We start from the raw sequence: 20,942 nt of genomic DNA, 5'->3' as shown, positions 1-20,942 counted from the left end.
ATCATTGAGAGGAAGAGAAACTAATGTGAATTTGCAAAAAATTAAATAACTACTATTCAGAAATATAAAAACATATTAGGCAAATGGCTAACTGGGCAAATTGTTACAACAAATATTTACAAGCCAAGTATCACTAACTTTAATTCAAGAATATATTGCTTTTTTTTTTTTAAGCCAATCCTCAATATGATAATATTCTGCCACTCCCTTCTCCCATCCCTCCCTCCCTCCAGAAAACATACTAATACTTAACAGTGAGTGGTTGTCCCTAATTAGTGAGATTAGAATACTTTTAATAACTTTTCTTTACTGATCTGAATTTCTAAAATCTCTACTTTTTATGCCGGGGGGAAAAAAAACCCTAACAATGTTTAAAGACCAGATATTTTATTTATTGATTTGACAGAGAGAGAGATCACAAATAGTCAGAGAGACAGACAGAGAGAGAGATGAGGAGAAGCAGGCTCCCTGCTGAGCAGAGAGCCCAAAATGCGGGACTCGATCCCAGGCCCCTGGGATCATGACCTGAGCCGAAGGCAGAGGCTTAACCCACTGAGCCACCCAGGCGCCCCAAGACCAGATATTTTAAAACCAATGATGCACTTACACTGAAATTCTGTATTATGCAAAACCAAAAATCATTCATCCTGAATCTTTAAAATTATTTGAATAAAAGTTATGATTGCTTAAATGTATTAGTATATGGTTTCTTTATGGGCATTAATAATTATAGATATTTCGATACTTCCTTCAAGCTCAGAGCACTTTTTCAACAATTAAATATAGAACTGTCAAGAACAGAATTCTAGTTGTAGGTGAATTTATAAATGTCTTTGATTATTAGCAGTTCTAATTTGAAAAAAAATAGATTTGATAAAAGAAAAGGGAAAGATATTACCTTAAACATGTTTGGGTAATAAATATTGATTTAAAGTTTTCTTATCTCACCAGTCTTTTATTATGAAGACAACTCATGAATTTTTACTATCTGCCCATGATTTGAAGGACTGGCCCAAAACTTTGGGTTGTAGAATAAATTAAGTTTAGTTCACTGTGTTTTCATTATATTCAGTTTTATTTCACTACAAGATGATTAACAAAGAACATTTTGAACTCACTTTTAAATTTTATCTTCTTATTGACATGTCAGCATTACAATATTTCCATAATTCTTAATAATTTAAATTTGAAAAGTTAAAAATGGAAAAAGTAAAATATCCTATTTTATGTCTTTTCTGCAATGAAGTCTGATTATAACATCCTTGCTCTCAAACCATCAAATCTGCCAGAACTTTGTGCAGTAGCTTTAGAAATGTTGTTTTGTGTACAGTTTTCATTTCTTCTATTTCTCCTACAAAAACAGCAGCTAACTGAATCCAACCAAACTCACCTAAGTTTACCCTCTCTCTTCCCCCAGTGGTGTGTAGGTCTTCTAAAAATTGTGCTTTCAGAGAATTAAAGTAAATGAATTGGCAATGTTCACTGACATGTCCAAGTACTATGACATTCTGAGAAATTCAAGGGTGAGTTTATTCACAGTACCCTCAATTCTCCATTTTCCCCACCGGCTCCAAAGCCTGAAAGGTATTTGTACTTCTAGTGATTATGTCCACAGAATTACCTTGTGAGAGTTGTCTCTAGCAAGTTTTAGGTCACACTCAATAGCCAACAGAATGCTGTCAGGTGATTAAATTTCCTATAATGGCTTTTTTTCTGACCTTCCCCACTAACTAGTGCTTCCATATTTCCATTCTTACTGGGTAGCAGAGATTCCATTTTTATTGTAGCTCTCTAGATGTAAACCAAGAGAAATTCCTTTCCATTAGAACTTCTCTCAATGCTTAAAAAATCTCACTTCAATCTCTCGCTTTTATTTCCCATTGTTCATCCATTTCAATCTTACTTTTTGGTTTCTTTCACCCTTTGCACAGGAATCATCTCTTCATCTGTGAAGGCTGCCGCCAAATGGCTCACCAGTAGGTCAGAAGTCCCAAGCTTCCTGTAGGTTGCTCTTCAGCTTTCTTAGCTAAGCCCATTGAGCAGATGTTCATATTTTGTGGTGGAGCTAGTGAGGCAACACTGTGGAAAAGAATCACGTAGGTAGTAGTTCAACACTGTATGGTTATTCTCCTCAAAGTAAAAATCTTGAGGCCATAGAGGCAAAGTTGTTCTTTCTCCTTTTATCTGACGGTGGTCAGGTTTCATCCATTTGTCTATCCTTGTAGAGTTACTGAAGAGGCCTCATTTTCATGTTTATTTCTTCCAAATGGAATAAAACTTTCCGTATGCCTTCATTCAACTTTGCTCTTCCATACATTTTTATTTTAATCAAAAGCTTTCTTGGAGTGAGTGAAGGCCACCTACCGAGCTAGTTTATGTCTTTAAAAGCTTTGTTTATCACTCAGAGTGATATAGCCTATCATAGGGGATTCATTTTGGTTCAAGGACACATTATTGTCTTGATTGGGCTCATACATCAAAGGCAAGAATTAAAGCGTTCTGATGAAAACTTCCCACCTGACACACAGGTGGCTAAAAGTATGTGCTAGCCTTTCTTGGGTCCTTTTGTCACCTTTCTTAGCTTTCTTGTTTTGAAACATGATAATAGTAGTATTTGAGTTTTCTGGGGATTTTTGTTCTATATTGCATGCTGTGAAAGGATTTTTCTAGGTTCTGCTTCTGGGCTCCCTCTGATCTTGTGATGTTAAACACACTGCTGTCTTCCCTCGGCATTACTCTCATCATTTTCTTCTCCACTTGTCCCACTTCTGTCCTGTGTATGTGGGAGGGGGCTGTACAGAAGATGTGAGAGGAAATTGAGTAGAATGGCAGAGTCGGGGGATGTCAGGGAATCACACTGCTGAAAAAAAAGACCTCGACAACTTCTAAAAGAAAAAAGGATAGGCTGTACTGGTCTTTGCATTTTTTTTTTTCCAGCATAACCACAAAAGTTAAACTTTTTTTTTCCAATGAAGCCTTTAAAAAAGACATACTGTCCCTTATCTTTGAATTTTGATATCATCTAGGTCCTAGAGCAATTCATGGCTTGTTTTCTAAACAGTAGAGAATGATTTATGCAACACAAATCCCATATTTTCTTGTAGGACCACTGTCATTCTGACCTTGAAGAACTGTGTGAATTGTAATGAAAATAAATACTTCAATAAAGCATGACATCATATCTTGATTCATTTTGCATTGTGTGTATTTAAGGAAACACTAGAACTTCCTTCTGATAGGTTTAATACCTTGGGAAATATGTTGACTTTTGCTTTCTCTCTTGCCCTGGGGTCATGTTTGGAAATTCCATTCAGTATTAGAACCAGATTTAGTCAGTCAACAACAACAAAGAGAAAGAATGTGGGGGTTTTTTTGGACTACATGTCACTTTTTAAATATTTTCCTTATGCCAGTCATTTTGGTGAGAAATACATACACAGACGAACACAAAGGGGAGCAAAATGTTGACAAACATATTGAAGAATAATTTAATATGGATCAAACTTCTTGCACATAAGATCTTTCTAGTATCACATTCTGCTATTCAGGGCTGCAGTTTAATCTTTCTTTGATATTATTTCCTGGAATGATTGGCTGGGGTTATATAATTAAAACAATCTGCATGTGCTAGCATAAATTTGATTGTTCTAGACATTAGGACTAAATCTAATACTAAACATGATTAAGCTGTGATGGGAAGAAAAAAATACTACTCAAGCTTTGGGAGGCTATCTACTTCATATTTCATAATCACAAGTATTTTATATTCACTAAAGAACTTAGCGTAGATACTGGCACATAGTAGGAGACAGATACAGATATCAATATAATTCTGCTAAATATAATACATGAAGAAATATGCCAGGCAAATTAAGTAGCTAACAACTCTGAGAAATTTTTATCCTAAGAGAAACAATGTATAAAAATAACCATGAAGTAGACAATTAAGATACCTGGAAAATAAACAGTAAACAAACCTTAAAATGACATTAACTGCTCTCCCAGCTCTGTAGTGAAACATCCATGCCTTTACATATAATAACGTGTATGTTGCTAAAATATCAACTTTTTTTTTTCATTCACTAATGCACACAGTGTGATAGATTTGTTTTTAAAACTTCAGAGGGCAATTCACAACTGCTCTTATTAACATATTCCAATGCTAGAACTCCCTGTATAAAAGAAATCTTTTGATATAACACACTGCTTTATTCTGTCCCTGTCTCTCCCTCTGTATCTCTAGGTCCTGCTGGCATATTATAATTGGCTCAAACAAGACCCTTCTTTAGTTTCATTCATTCATTCTTTCATTTATCCATCTATCCACTCATTCATTGTCTTTCATCCATGTCCCCCACTCCCATCTGCCCCCCTCATTCATCTTAATATATGCATATATATATATATACACACATATGTATGTGATGTGTGTGCATATATTCTGTTAAATGTGTCAAGTTTTTTGCATACAGTTTTTAATTTTAGTAAATGATATTGCACATTGGATTATTTTTTTCTCTTTTTAGATCAAGTTTTTGGGATCTATCCATGCTGGTTATGCATATCTCACCCATTGCTCTGGCATATAGTTCCTGCTATCATACTAAATATTGGTGATACAGTAATGGGTAAATTACTTAAGATAAGCTTTAATTTCTTCATCTGTGAAATGGGGATGATACGTCTACCTCATGAAATGGTGTAAAAAATTAAATGAAAAATGTGTGATAGCTACGTAGCACATAAATTCTCCCATGAATTAGAAACTCAGTATGTATCAAGAAACCCACATGGCTTGGCAAAATGGGTATAGAATGGTGGGGAAACATGGGGTAATACATAAGACAAAACTGGAGAGTTGAAAGGACCTGATCATGAACATTTTTTCTACAATATGGAAAGAAATTTGTACTTTCATGCTTTAAATTTTTGTCCAGAATTCCCTTAGCATCACCAGAGATTGAGAATTCAGATTCACAGGACCCACTGACAGAGATGAGTCCCATCTATGTGGCTTAAGCACATAGATGCTTTTACTATGCCACATTGACTTCTGCCCTTGAAATTTGTGGTGGGGAAAGGACATCATTCCTAGAACTGAATTTTAAAATCTTGAAACTTAGAAGGAAATTACTTAAAACCCTTTGTTTAAAATAGAAGGTGAATAAACCTTTGAATTCGGGGGTGATAGAAGTTGGGTTGGCCCTGTATCAGCCACTTGTCTGACCTAAGTGAAGCCTGTTACTGTCCTCTGCTGGTTCTGTCTATCTCTAAAGGAAAATGACCAGCCCATCTTGCCCCTCACCTTCAGTCTCTGGGGAAAAAAGGACTACAGTCCAGTAGACCATTGGCCCTTTTCTTCTATAAACAAAACAAAATAAAACCTGGGCATCAACTTTCCTAACAAGCTATTCAGAGGACCATGACTATTCAAACATGTTAAAATTTTAGGACTTTTTGGCATTGAAGAACCATCAAACGGTCCATATATTTTAGAACTGTAATGTCCAATACTGTAGCCACCAGCCACATTCAGCTGCTTGAATTTAACTTAATCAAAATGAAATATAATTTAAAAATTCGGTTGCACTCGCCCCACATTACCTGCCCGATAGTCATATGCATCTAAGCTGCTACTATACTAGACCATCCAGACACAGAACTTTCCATCATTGCAGATAGTATCACTGAGAACAATGTTTCAGAAAGCTTATTCTAGGGGCGAGCATGGAGGATCTATTAGAAGGGAATGCTATAGTCCAGTGAGAAGAACATGTCTGGAGTGCTGACAAAGACCTTTGAAAACAGGAATAGTAAAGTTAGAGAAGACAGGATGGATATGAAAGACTTTGGTTTTGTAACTAATTCTTTGAAAATGTATTTATAAATATCTTTTTCCTGAAAGTCTCCTTCCTTAAGAAAATGAATACAATTTTGATTACATGGCCAATGGTTTTGAAAACCTCTCATTAAGTATCGTCAGATTGCTTTAGAAAAACACTGTATCCATTTATCCCCCCAACAATACCCTATCGACAACCAACATTAGCACTGAAAACAACTTTTCTCATTGGATTATGGTAACACAGAGTTTCATTTCTTTTTTTTTTTTTTTTTTTTTTTTTTTTTTTTTTTTTTTTTTTTAAAGATTTTATTTATTTATTTGACAGAGAGAAATTACAAGTACACTGAGAGGCGGGCAGAGAGAGAGAGAGAAGGAAGCAGGCTCCCTGCTGAGCAGAGAGCCCGATGCGGGACTCGATCCCAGGACCCTGAGATCATGACCTGAGCTGAAGGCAGCGGCTTAACCCACTGAGCCACCCAGGCGCCCCCAGAGTTTCATTTCTAAAAGCTTACTTTTCCTGGTTTATCTTTTGAATCATTACATTTTTGATATACCATGTTATTAATTGTTATAGTCAAAACTTTTTCTTTTGTTTCTCCTAAAATATCTATACATGTGATGATCCTTCTTTAGATGCTAGATTATACACTGTAGACCTCTGAAGGGTTCTGCAGGTCAATGAAAATTGTGTTTATGAGAATCTTAGTTAGGATCTAGGAGGGAACTTTTGGGAAACTTACAGTAATACAAGGATGAGATGTACTTTGTCTTAGGAGATGTAGAGGAGAAAAAGCAACGATTTATACAAGAGATATTTTGAAAGAATCATTAATGCCTTCCAGATATTGCCTACATATGAGAGGAGGACCTATGAATCAGAAAGACTTTTTTTTAAATAAATATTTTTATTTATTTGTCAGAGACAGAGGGAGAGAGAGTGAGCGAGCACAGGCAGACAGAGAGGCAGGCAGAGGCAGAGGGAGAAGCAGGCTCCCTGCTGAGCAAGGAGCCCAAAGTGGGACTCCATCCCAGGACCCTGGGATCATGACCTGAGTCGAAGGCAGCTGCTTAACCTACTGAGCCACCCAGGCGTCCCAGAAAGACTGGTTTTAACCCAGAATGACTGAGCGACTCCTAGATTCATGATTAAGGAAATTAAACAGGTGGTGACAAATGAAGTTTTAGAAACACTGATTTGGGGAAATAGGCACATGACCAAGTGGCAACTAGCAGTTATTTAGGGGCAAAGAATTAAGACCCAGGCAAGAGGAAGGAACCAACAATATGATTTTAATTTCAGAAGAGAAAGTAAGTACCTGAACTGAAAAAAATTTAAAAAATAAATAAAATGGAGGAACTCTCTGAGGAAGGTATTTAAAGAGAAAAGGAACCAGTCTCCAGGTTTGAGCAATTGACTTCCTGCCTTCTGAAACCTACCCTGTTTTATGTGCACTTGGCCGTGAGTCAAGTTGGGGGAGCAGCAGATAATGATAATATACCACAAAACTCGTTCCCTTTCTGGGTTATCAAGTAGGGGCACATTTCATGAGGGTTATGCTGTTCTTTTTTCTATATTGCCGTAGCCTCCTAGTAGGTCCCCTTGCCCCACGCCCAGTCTAGTCTCAACACAGAAGTTCTACCTCGTCTGTGCCAATAATGTTACCCCTCTATCTAAAACCTGCATAAAATTAACATTCTTTCCAAGATGGCCTCTAGGTCCAACCTGATGGCATGGTCCGCTCCCCTTACTTGCTTTCTGACCTCCTCTGGCTACTTACAGCTCCCCTACTCATTTTTGCCTTGTAAGCCACACTAACTGGACTCCTTGCTGTCTCTTAACATACCGTGCATGCTCACATCTCAGGACTTTGGCTCTATCTCTTCCTTCTGCCTGGAGGAAGAAACACATCTCTCCCCAGGGCCTATGCTCTCAGAGAGTTTTCAAGTCTCTGCTTACATTTCAATGAATCCTACCGGGACTCTTCTGTCTCTATCATCCTTTAGTAAACCCCAAACTTCAGTCAGTTATGCTATTTCTTCTTTTAATCCAGTGCATATCCCCCTCTAACATGCTATCTACTTTACTATGGTTGTTATCTGTTTTTCTTTCTCCAGAGTGCAAGCTCCACCAAGGCATCTGAAGCACTGAGTTCAAAGTCAGGTACATAGGTCTTCAATAAATATTTGAACTATTTCTTTCCTCCAAACTGATGAACTTCAGTACTCTCTATATATCCTGTTAAGTAACTTTGTCATTTTTATCAGATCTTGGTACCACATTCTTAAAAATTCTATTTTTAACTGGTTCCCCCCCCCCGAAAGTCATCTGATTGATGCAGTGGTCTCGATGCTAGATATTATCATTGTGTATTTGCATTTTATATAATCTTCTGGCCTGCTTGTCTCAATGACATGTGTCAGGGAAATGGTGCCTACCAGCCACTTGCACCAGTCTTGTTGATGTTTGATGGCTTGGCTTATTTTGTCTAGTTCACTTCATAATTTCTTGAGAAATTTGGCAGAGCCTTTCCCCAATGGTGTGAAAGCATTTTCTATGGGCTTGCTGACGGTGTGACTATTTCCCTCTGGTGTTATAGCTTTCGAGTGGCTTAAAATAAAAGACTGAATTATTCCTGTACCTGGCAGTCTTTATTGCTGCACTTTATCAACTCAATCATACTAACTCATTAATTTATGTTACTTACCTGCCTACACAAGCATGGTGAAAAGGAATCTGCAAAAAGGCCACAAAATCAAGTGCCTTCTTGATTGCATCTCTGGCATTTATACAAAGCAGAAGACTTCTCTTGCAAATTCTCTTCAATTTTCCCATTAAAAAAAAAAAAAAAAAGCCTGTCTCCCTAAATTTGAAAATGCCAACAAAATCACTTCTATCAGAAAAAAAAATTTTAAAACATTATAGTTGCCATCTTCTGCCTCTAGCACTTTCATAGACTTGTTGGACAAAGAAAGCCTCAAGGACAATTCTAGGACTCTTCTTTTCTCCTTAGATCCAGACCACTGTGCTTCCTCGTCTTTCTAGAAATTCTGTATGCTAGCTTTCCCTCATTATCTTGCTATACTCATCCTCCTGAAAATAGCATACTCCATGATACTGAATTTTGAACATTAGAGCTCAAAAGAAGAGATTATTTGTCTAATTCTTACACCGTTCGGAATAGAGAGACTGGATCATGAAACATTAGATTCCTTATCCAGGGTTTTTTCCATACTCTATTTACTCCCAGAGCTTTCTTTCTTTTTTTTTTTTTAATTAAACTTGAAGACCTACAGTAAAGGAGAAAAAAGTATGGTTCAGACTGTTGCTGTCAGGTGAATAAAAAATTATTTCCTTTAGTTTCCAGATAAGGCAACTGAGAAGTAGAGAGTTTACAAAACTCTTCCAATGTTGCAGTTAAATTGTTACTGGAATTCATGCTGCTCAATTCCTCAAGCTCTCCAATTTATAATGACATAAACAAAACTACTTAACATTAAGCATAATTGCAACTCATCTCAATTAATCTTCTACTCAAATGAATTGTTATTTATAAATATTTACAGAATTTTTGGCACTGGTGATAGTCTGAGGTTTGTATTTCATATTTTGGAGGAATACCTATTCTTCAAAGTATAGGCACTGTAATTTTTGGTTGCTCATGAAATATTTATTAATGCTAATGCTAATAAAAATAATGCCATGGTGATTATGCTCTTCAGTCATTAATGCCCTGAAAGAAGTAATTTGCAAATTGGTACACTGTCACTCAAAGTATTAATTTACCACATGTGGGTAACAAATTACTTCTGGAATCAGGCTAGGCACAATTGTGAAGAGTCTCTGAAGTGACACCTCTCCCCCCGACCCACCCGTAGCATTCACATTCAGTCATTTGCCAAATCTTGTAGAGCTATTTCCCACAATGTCTCACATATATTTTCTATTCCCACCATTGTATCACCACTGTTACAACCTGAGTTCAGGTTCCCTCCTCTTGTTTAGAGAACGGCATAAGTCTAGTAAGTGGTTATTCTGCTGTCATTCCACCTCTACCCCAAACTGTCCTATGTAGTGGCCAGGTAAGACTTCCCAAAACATGGAGACTTGAAAAATCACCCCAGGGAAGAAATAAACAATACAGCCAACCAACAATTGGGATTCAAAAGTCATCAAGAGATAGCTAGAGCTTATACTTTATAAAAGCACAGGCTAAATTAAATACATTGGTCAATGCTTATGTAAACCTTCACTGGCTCCTAAATGAAATTCAGACCCTGGGCCTGCCCTTGCACACCTGTGTGTGCACACACAGAAAATGGTCATGTACACATGTACGTACACACTAAGTTTCTCAACTTTGAGGCCCACCAGAATCTTCTACCTAACTTCAAACATGCCGATTCTAAGTGCTTGGTGAAGAGTGGTGGGTGGGCATTGGGATTTGCCAAAGCTCCCCAGATGATTCAAATATGCATTTGGAGGCTAAGAACTTCTTCTTCTTCTTCTTTTTTTTTTTTTAAACATATAAAAAGAGGCAACTTATTGTAAAAGGGAAAAATCTCTCCCGAGAGTCAGCAGACCAGTGCTCACTTCTGGATTTTGCCTTGAACAAAAGATCTCCAACACATCAAATGCAATTCTACTAAATCTCGTTTCCTCATCTGTAAATGTAACATGAAGGAACAGGGCCAGGTTAATACATTTAACTAGCATTAACATGGCATTTGTCATGTACTTGACTCTGGATCAGAAGCTGAGAATTTAGCATTGAACAAGAAAAACAAAGTCTCTGTTCTAATCCACTTTATGAAGCCTAAGAGACAGTTAAAAAATTAACAAAGTAATTATAGATTGACATAAAAACTAGGAGAGAAATAATTGATATTATGAGACAAAATCTTAGGGTGGGGATGGGCACTATAGTAAAAAGAACAGTCAGAAGTCATTAACTGCCAGATTTTAGATAATCCTGATCTCAGTTTTGTAAAGAATCAACAAGGTAGGCCACACCAATGAAAGGAAACCACAGACTCCTGAAGGCTTCATATTTAATGTGTAAACATTGGACAGACTGAAATTTTTGTTCAACAGCATTAAGTAAGATCCTGCTTCATTGTTTCCCCACTTTAAACACCCATGTTTTGATGAAATAGATAAAATATACTCTTTCAGATCATTTGAAGGTAATAAAAATTGATTAAGGATGACTGGACTCAAACAATAGCTTTACCGTACAATGGAGCTGTAATACAAACACTCCTTCACCAGGGTTTGAGGACTCCATTGCTCCTAGAGCACAATTTCTGAGCAAACACAGATTTCTCAACCTTCTAAGTTGTCCAGATATCACTAATCCTTGGCTGTTTGTCCACACTGACATTGCTGAGATGCCACTTTCTTTTCCTGGGGCCATTTTATCTGCTCTCTTACAGTGGGAATTCTAAGGACTCCACTTAGGGCCAAGAAAGGCAACATTGGGGACAATTCCTAGTGTTAGGGTGTCTTGTGCTTTATAAGCTATTCATGAATTAGACAATCTGGATCCTTGTTAACAAGTCCAAATGGAATAAGAAACGTGAGCCAAGATTCTGAGCCAAGTCAGTCTGGAACCATGATTTGCTTGCCATCTGGAAGAATCCCACAAGTCAAGGAGCAAGCAGATTGAGGCTGAAAGTGGAGATGCTTCTCAGAGTCTAAGGAAATGCCTAGGCAGTGAACATTTTTACTTTTTATCCAAAGTGGTCCAATTTCATTTTAAGTACTAACTTTTTTTGATGCCATTGTTAAGATTTGATTTCTCCAACACTCAATTTTTTTTCCCTCTGGTTAATTTCTCTGCCCTTATAAATGGCTACCCTATCTCTTCAGTTACAGTAATAGCAGGACAATAAGGCAACCAGCATTTAGAGAAGACTTGTCACCTGCCTGGCACTAGCCTAAGACCTTAACCCTGTGGTCACTGCTCTGGCTCTCTCTAATCTCAAGGCTCAGCTGAATGAGGACTTTAAAAGGGCTCTTTATATAACCAATTGCTCTGGCAGAGAAATAGTTTCCAGAGAGAGCAGGTGCATTCTACAATGCATTTGATATTTGGAAGACTAACACCTTCCTGCTCTCAGGGTTTAGCCTGAAGAATTTCATGTCTCTGATTATGCAGCATGCCTTATGGGGGTTACACAGTCTCAGCGTTGTCAAACATTATGGGCAGGAAAACAGCAAGCTTAGGCTGATTAGTTCTGCTACCCTGAAGCCAGATAGCAGGGTCAGGGCCTGGCACTGCAGGGATGTGGCAGCTGAGTTCTGGGCTGGCATCTGAGAAGTCAGGAGAGCACAGCACTTCACCGTACTTGTGCTGAGAGCCCTACAGACCATGTGTGGCCTTCCCAGGAACCGAGGTCTACCTACTCTATGTGATGGGTCCCTCATGGGTTATTGCACACTCATTCCTCCTTCCTGTTGTTTCTTAGGGGTCACTCCTCCAGCAGGAAAAGTCTTAGAAGACCTCATTCACGGGGGCATCAGGCACCAAGTCTCTGATCCCCTCATGTTGCCACTTTCCTCCACAGACTGAGGAACAGCCAAGTCACAGAAACCCTAACACCTGTTTACTTGTTGGAGTCACCATGCGACTAGTCTTTTAAGTTCACAGGTGTCTTTGCTTGAACTCTCTGGACAGTCTTTGTTGTAACTGTATAGGGGCCCAAAACATGAGACGAAAGGTAGAGCACGTGGGAGCAGCCCCAGTAAAAAATGAATGCAAAATACTAGCGCTCTCCTCTAGAGTAGTCACGGTTTTGAGAGTTTTCAATATAACAACTCATTCCACCTTTTTAGTAAGCTTATGAAGTAGGTTTCTATTATAAATCTAATTTTATGATTGTGGAAACTGAGGCCTCAAGAAGATGAAGCAACTACCTAAGGTCACAGAGCCACTTGGGGCAGAAGCAGGACTTGAACCTAGGAAATTTGGCTCTTCCAGCTCTGTTCCTAAGTGTTCCTAACACTCTACAGAAAGTCCTATTTAAATATAAGTTATGAATTTCACTTTGTGTTTATGCAGAGTATTTCTCGAGGTGGAGGAGGCGAGGTCTTTCACACAGCCTGCCACTTAGACACAAGATTAATGCGTTGAGGCATCATCAGGGTCAACTACCACGCTGTTTTGTAAATTAACCTTGGTTGTGCTGGAGTCAGACTGCACTGAGAAGTGAAAGGCTTTTCATCTTGGATCTTCCTCATTTACTTACAGGCAATGCCATCTGGGCCCCGTGGTGGCTGGCTTCTTGACTATAATCTAACAAACACTGCTCTAAGACATTTTATTCAGAAGATTGAAATGTGATGGTATAGACTGTGGGATACAAAAATACAACAGGATCTGGTGATGTTTGACAGCATCAATTTAAAGAAAATGCTCGAAAAATATTCAGTGAGACATGAGTAGGGATATCTAGCAAGCATCTGTAAGGCCTTTGTGCGGTTATTTCCATGAAAATACATGTCGTCTTGGACACAAAGGGATTGTTACTGTTGGTTAAATGCCTGAATACAAGAATCGGGAGCTGCTTCACTTCATTATGTCTCATCCAAGCCAAGGGTGGCTACTTTTAATATTAAGCCATTTATTATTTTCTAAGGAGGATCAAGGAAGTCGTTAGCCCATGTACATTAAAGAAGTGCCAATGTAAACACGAGGGCAGATGTAGTGGTATGGAATCCTAGTTTATAAAATGGATGTGAAACAGCTTCATGTACACTTCGGCAAGTAATTCCCATTAGACTCATTGTGGTCTGTCCTTATTGGCATGAAGAAATTTTATTTATGTTCATTATACCCATTAGCCTCACTTTGTAACCTATCTCTTTTTGTGGCCAAAGGGTTTTCAATTCATGACTACATCGAATCACCTTTAGAGTGGTTCCAAATGGACTCTTAGGTCCAGTGACTTTTTTTTTTTTTAAAACTCATCTTTCACAGGAAACACATCCTTTTACTTGATTATGATGAAATCGTTCTCCATTGGTATCGTTGTGTCCCATGACAACTGGAAATTGTTCGGCAAGGAGAAGCTGAGTTGAAGTAAATAAGATGCTCACACTTCTGCACTATCAAATCTATTATGTCAAGCTACTCGATCTTCATGCTTTTGCCCAACTGGTTTTACCTTAAGTAAATAAGAAATTCATAGCATACATGTCAAGAAGATAGAAAGACACCATCCAATGAAAACAAAAGAACACAGATGGGAAGGATTTTTAGGGTACAGATAGAGATTCATGGTTTAGAATATAGTTTTTTCAAGTTAATCCAAGCACTTACTCTTTAAAAAACAGTAATGCAGAGAAACCATCAATCCATTTTTATCAAAAAATAAGACACACACACAGGGACAATGTTGTAACAATTTTATATAATTTGTCTCAACACTTCCTTTTGGCATTAGCCCTCATTTTCACTTAATGAGCCCCTTCCCCCATATCAGTTCATGAGCTACTAACTACTGGATCCTAGAGATGTCAGTTAAGTTGGACCCATTCAGCATTGTTTATGGTAACTGGATACTGTAGGACCGCATGGCCGATGCTGGGCCCAGCAGAATGACTCCGGATGTTTGCTGGTGCAAGTGCTTGTTCTTTTAGCCTTACTCAAAACTGGAAATATCTTTTCTTGGGAGATTCTGACGACCATTTTGTGACACAAGGAAGAGTTAATTTGAGACTGATCAAAACAGAGGCAGTGGCTAAGAAAGGGGGAATTTTTTTTTTTTTGTAAAATATTTTAAACCCCTGTATTAAGCCTCTGTATATTTATATTCATTAAATATAAAAATATTTAAGCCTCTGACATGAGATCTAACTGAATATTTAGCAAAGCAAATCAATGAATTGCCACTTGTGCTTAAGACAAACTCAAGTTCAGTTTTCTGTCCCTCAAAACAAAAACATTCTAAATGAGATGTACATTAAATTAGTCACATATATAGCCATGTACTGGTAAGGTGGAGGTGGGTAATAAAATCACAAATTTGGAAGTCTTCTTATACAAAGATGGTGTATGTTTGCTGCCATGTAAAAAGGACACTCTCTAATGCTGGGTTGAGTGTGTAGATAGAAGCCCTCTCATTCCAAGTGTGGAGCATATATCCATCCATACAACTTTTCTGAAGGACAATTAAGAACACCGGATTAAGCCCAGAAAAAACATTTTTTGAAATTACCCCTCCCGAAATATTCAGAGTTGCACAGAAGTCTTCCAGAGAGAAGGATGTATAGCAAGGTGAAATGTTTTTTAAAATTTAGGTCATTAAAATCTAGAGAAACATGCACCAGAACGTAAATGAAAGGACCACAGAATTAACATTTAATTTTCTGTGTTTTCCTCTTTTTTCTACTACTTTTTCTATGGAGTAGGCTTTTAAAAAAATGCATGTTCAAATGTAAATTTTGGACTTTTGGCTTGCTTTCTTATTTTCTAGCATTTAAAGATAACAGCTATAACTGGAGCATCTCTTTGTAAAATGAACTTACAGAAAAAAATAGACATCTAATAGACAAGTATTCCAAACTGTGGGCACCAAGGCTCTCTCAGGCCGCAGAGGGAGAGCTCTGTGACTGCCATGGTTGACTATTAGCTCCACACCACGAATCTATCCCTAAAGGGGTTTCAGTGTCTAGCACATGGATGGAGAGCTCTAAAAGTAAATACAGGCTCTATTTAGACATTTACTGCTTCAGGTAAACTGGTATTTATTCAATTTTTTGCTTCATTTCTTTTTCTTATTTCTTTGCAAGACCCAAAAATGAGAACAACAACAACAACAAAAAAATCAGCTCCATGTTATAAGATTCCTTTTTTTTTTTTTAAGATTTTATTTATTTGACAGACAGAGATCACAAGTAGGCAGAGAGGCAGAGAGAGAGAGAGAGGAGGAAGCAGGCTCCCTGCTGAGCAGAGAGCCCGATGTGGGGCTCAATCCTGGGACCCTGGGATCATGTCCTGAGCTGAAGACAGAGGCTTTAACCCACTGAGCCACCCAGGTGCCCCAAGATTTCTCTTTCTGAGTGAATAAAGATACTGGCTTTTCATTAGTGGTCTTAACCAAGAACTCAACATGTATTTCTTAGAGTTTAGAAGACTTTCCTCATTCTGTGACTCACCTTCTACCCTGCCTATAACTGCTAAGCTTTCCGCTGATGCTCATTTTGTTATTGTTGTTGTTGTTCTTATTGAGGGATATTAAGGTCATTCATTTAGCCAAGGTGTGTTTTTGTACTTTATTTCTCTAGATGGATCTTCTTGGGCTTATTATCACACCCCACCTCCCCCCTACCCCGCCACCCAAATATGGACTCATTCACCTTTTCCCTTATCCACTCTTTCCTTGCCTCATTCTTAAGGCACTGCTCTTTGGGTTGGACATTTTCATAAGCCATCTGCTGACAAATCTTTTGCTTTGACCTTTAATCTTCAATTAGGATATTATTAGCTGATACGATTTCCTACCCTGAGCCTGAAGCAGATGGATCACTTTATCCTCTTCGCAGAAGAAAAATCTACACAGAACAATGAGGCATTACAATGCCCCAGAAATTGTATTATTCTTTTGATTTTGATAGTTTAGTTTAGTAATTATAAATACTTATTATGCTCTGAGTACTAACATGCAAATTCTCTTAGGGGCAAAGACTTCACCTTTATCACCACTGTGACATTCACCAAAATCCTACCAACATGAGTGGAAGCTCCATTCGTTATGCACATATGTCTGACTGGATGTCCTGGGCCCTGCATGTCCTTACGGGGCTTACATACTACTGTTATTAACCTGTTCTATGCCTACACCTAATCCATGTGTACAACACCCACCTCCCAATCTTAGTCTTCATGAAAGAAACACAAATATTTTCAATGCATTATTGTATTAGTTTCCAGAAATAAATAGGGTACCCTAGGAGCTCAGAAAAGGGGCACTTAAATTAGTCTGGTAATTCTGATAAAGCTCCTGGGGGAAAATACTTGAGCTGTACCCTGAAAATGGTAGAAGAGTTCAGGAGTAGAAGAAGACAATGGCTGATACCAGAGTGCAAACCCCATCACCACAAGAGACTGGTAGGTCACGGATCTGAATGAGGACTACATCCAGCTACCTAATTTGCAAGGCCCAGGGGAAGTGTATATGCTGCATTCCCATGCCCATGAAGCCGGCCCTGGCAAAGTAGGGATTCAACCAGATTCACACATGTCTGCAAACATGTGTGCATGCACACACACAGAGCTTGGGAGATGGGAGCTGTGACAACCTGGAGAAGTCAGCTTCATGTGAAGGGACAGCACAGTCCAGCCTCAGTGGGCAAGCAGGACCTATGCTGCTGGAACTTCTGCTTCTCCAAGAGAAACAAAAACTTAATGACTGAACTTGAAGTATAGTTTTAAAATGTTTCATTCAGTGGCACCTGGGTGGCTCCGGTGGTTGAACATCAGACTCTTGATTTTGGCTCAGGTCATGAGCTACTTGGGGTGCCACACAGCAGGGAATCTGCTTCTCTCCCCCTCTGCTCTGCTCTTCCCCCTCTCTCATGCTCTCTGAAATGCATCTTAAAATCTTTGGTTCGATTAAAAACAAAACCACACAAACCACAACGGCAAGACCGCAGGCCCCAGATGGTACCAGGACCATCTATTTGTCCCTCTGACCCAGAGAATTCTTCCAGCTATGAATTATTGACAAACACTGCTGAATGGAGAATACTGTCCAGGAGAATCATTTTCAAGCTGATTTTGAAGAACTGTTGGATTTGAGAAATAAAGTTTCAGTACGGTATTTAGAAGGATCTCGCATGTTCCCATGACAGAATTCTCAGCAGTGTTCACAGTACTTTAAAAGATGCTTCCTGGGATGCCTGGTTGGCTCAGTCAGGTAAGCATCTGCCTTTGGCTAAGGTCATGATCCCAGGGTCCTGGGATCAAGCCCCACATCAGGCTCCCGCTCAGCGGGGAGCCTGCTTCTCCCTCTGCCTGCTCTGCCTACTGTTCCCCCTGCTTGTGATCTCTGACAAATAAATAAATAAAATCCTAAAAAAAAAAAAAGCTTCCTATCTACAACCTTAGTCCAAAAGATCTCCAACAGTGACAATGCCACAAAAATCACCTATGAAACAAATACGAGTCTAAGAGAACCACCCTGAGCCTATAGAATGAGAACCTCCAGGGATGTGGACTTGAAATTTGCGCTTAGAAAACATCCATGCGCACCAGCTAAAAATTACTGTAAGATTTGGGGACATTTCCATTGCCTTTTGCTACTAAAATTAGAGATAAATGTAAATATTTCTGTTAAGTTTCTAAAGTAATATAGTGACATTATCTCCATTTTGTAGTTAATAAAACTTTCACATTTACAGAAGACACACCGAAACTAAGGATTTTAAGACTAGAATACTACTTGCAAAAACAGAATGAATTTATTGACAAATACTGACCCACAATTTTACATATATTATACATGAAAATCATGTATTTGTTATCAATCAGTCCATAAAGAATAAAAATCATCTAAAATATGGATATCACCCTCCACTCAAAACCCAATTAATAGGTCTAAGTGTGGCTGATAAATCATTTATAGACTCCTGCCTAACTAAGTGACTCATACATTTTGTCAATATAAAAGTTTCTAGATATGCATAAATTACTGGAAAATAGATTTAAAAATACTAGATACAGTGAAACCCTAGGAAGATTTGTCTTAAAGTAATCAGTTGGCTTGTTAATTTTTTAAAAGGCTCTGAGGAAGTAATTCTTCTAAAAATTCTTTAGAACATTCTGGGGACAATTGTAATCAAGTAACAATGAGTGCATTTCAAACAGACGGCATTTTTCATGCATGATTACCAAGCTACAGCAACTTTTGAAGAACCAACCTTCTCTTTCATGTTTTGCAACTTTGGTTGCCATAACAACGTAATATTTGTCCTTTACTCCTTAAGAGAAAAAACTGATTTTTCTTTTCCCTGAAGAAACTTCAAGCATGATAGGTGAAATGGTACATTTACTAATACCAAATTTGGTACAATGTAGAGAGATAGTTGGGGCAAAAACAGAGTCTCATTCATCATGTTAATCCCTATTCCCCCTCTGTAGGTACTTCAACATGTTTTGCTAGTATTGCATCATATTTGAAGTTGCAAGATTATTTTGCTTACCCCTATATTTTTAACATTATGATCTTAAGTTCAAGTAACTGTCATGGTAAATTCTACTTAGGAAAGATGTGACTGTGGAAACTGAACTAGAAAAGCTCTAATTAAATAAGAACTAAAGGAATATTAAAATAGATACTATGATCCACACCCAATCCCTTTTTGGGAAGTCCTCTTTCAGTCCCTCTTGAAAAGGTGAATCCTAGTGACCAGGTTGGCATCATGGAATCCTGACCCATGGGATTGGATTTGTATACTGCCACCATCTGTATTCAAATTCTCATTAATATATAATCTGTTTCCTCAATGCCTGTACTACAAAGAGAACTTGTCACATATGTTTTTATGGAATAATGACCACTGCTGAATGGTCAACTAGAGGAGGGTACTGTGACCTCTCTGGGTATTCCCGTCACAGACCAGTATGCCGTTGAGAGCTCCCTGGAAACAAACTTCGCTCTCAAATCACCATCCAGTGACTCAAAACAACACTACCACTACCACATACTAAGTTATTTTCGACTCTTCCATTTTCCCATTATAACATGTAATCCATCAACAAGTCTTACAAAACCTATCTCAAATTGCTCTATTTCCTCTGTTCATACCATCAGACTCCTTGTTCAAGCCACATCATCTCCCTAACTTCTGCACTGACCTTCCTGCATTTATGCTGGTTCCTCTCCAAACCATTATTCACACAGCCAACAGAATCATTTTCTTAAATGAGATCATGTCATTCCTTGGCTTTAAGCTTTCAATGATTTCACATTACTTTTAAAATAAAATACAATAGCTTCAAGGTTAACATCATTAAGAGAGAAGGCAAGGATACACCCGATTCTTCCCAGTACTCAGGGAGATAGGCCAAGCCGAGAAGCAATGCTGAGTAGGTAGTTTTGGTTTGTTTTACAATGGAGACATCCTCTTCCCTCAGTTCTCTCTCTTTCAGTAAGTCAGGCATTAGAGCAAAGTTACTCATGGAGCATATCATCCTGCCTGGGTGCCAAAGACTCTAGATATGAGGGGTCAGTTCTTACAGGAATTGAAATTGTCCATGGACTTCCTCTGACAGCATATGGAGATTTGGGGACCCTGGGGAAAGACAGGTTTCTCAAGCTGAGCTCCGAGGCAGATGCTTTATTGGGAGAGGGGTGGGGGTAGGCCTGGTCCCAGCTATCTTGTCCAAATCTAGGCAATTCAGATTGAACATTCAGGCCACTTCCAGAGGATCCTGCTCTTTGTGTAGTATCCAGATAGTCTCCTTCTCTTATAATTTCATTTTCTTTAGAACATTTATCAAAATCAATTGTATTTTGTTTCTTTCAAAAACAATTAAAAAGTGCAATTGCTTATGCCTATTATGTGTTATTATTCTAGTATTTATTTACTTATTATTATCAGTATTTTTCACAAAAGGTCAACTCCATGGGCAGGGAGCTTTTCTGTCTTATTGAATATGTTATCCTCAAATAGGCACTACACAAACATTGGTTAAATGAGCTAAGGAATGAACTGCTAGTTGCTAACTGGTGTTTAAGCCAAAAACATTTTATTTCAACTTATCAACTAACACTCATTTTTTTTTTAAGAATTTATTAATTTATTTGACAGAGATCACAAGTAGGCAGAGAGGCAGGCAGAGAGAGAGAGGAGGAAGTAGGCTCCTTGCTGAGCAGAGAGCCCGAAGCGGGGCTCGATCTCAGGACTCTGGGATCATGACCTGAGCCAAAGGCAGAGGCTTTAACCCACTGAGCCACCCAGGCACCCCAGCTAACACTCATTTTAAAAAGGTTTGAGCTCTAACCTTAACCACATTCTTCCAATGACAGTTTTGCCCTCTTAGTTTTAGTATATTCTTAACTTTTATCATCTACACTGGCTTACTTGTGAGAG

Source organism: Mustela erminea, chromosome 11 (assembly GCF_009829155.1).
Source record: "Mustela erminea isolate mMusErm1 chromosome 11, mMusErm1.Pri, whole genome shotgun sequence".
Taxonomy (NCBI): domain Eukaryota; kingdom Metazoa; phylum Chordata; class Mammalia; order Carnivora; family Mustelidae; genus Mustela; species Mustela erminea.
Note: the sequence above shows the minus strand (reverse complement) of the source record.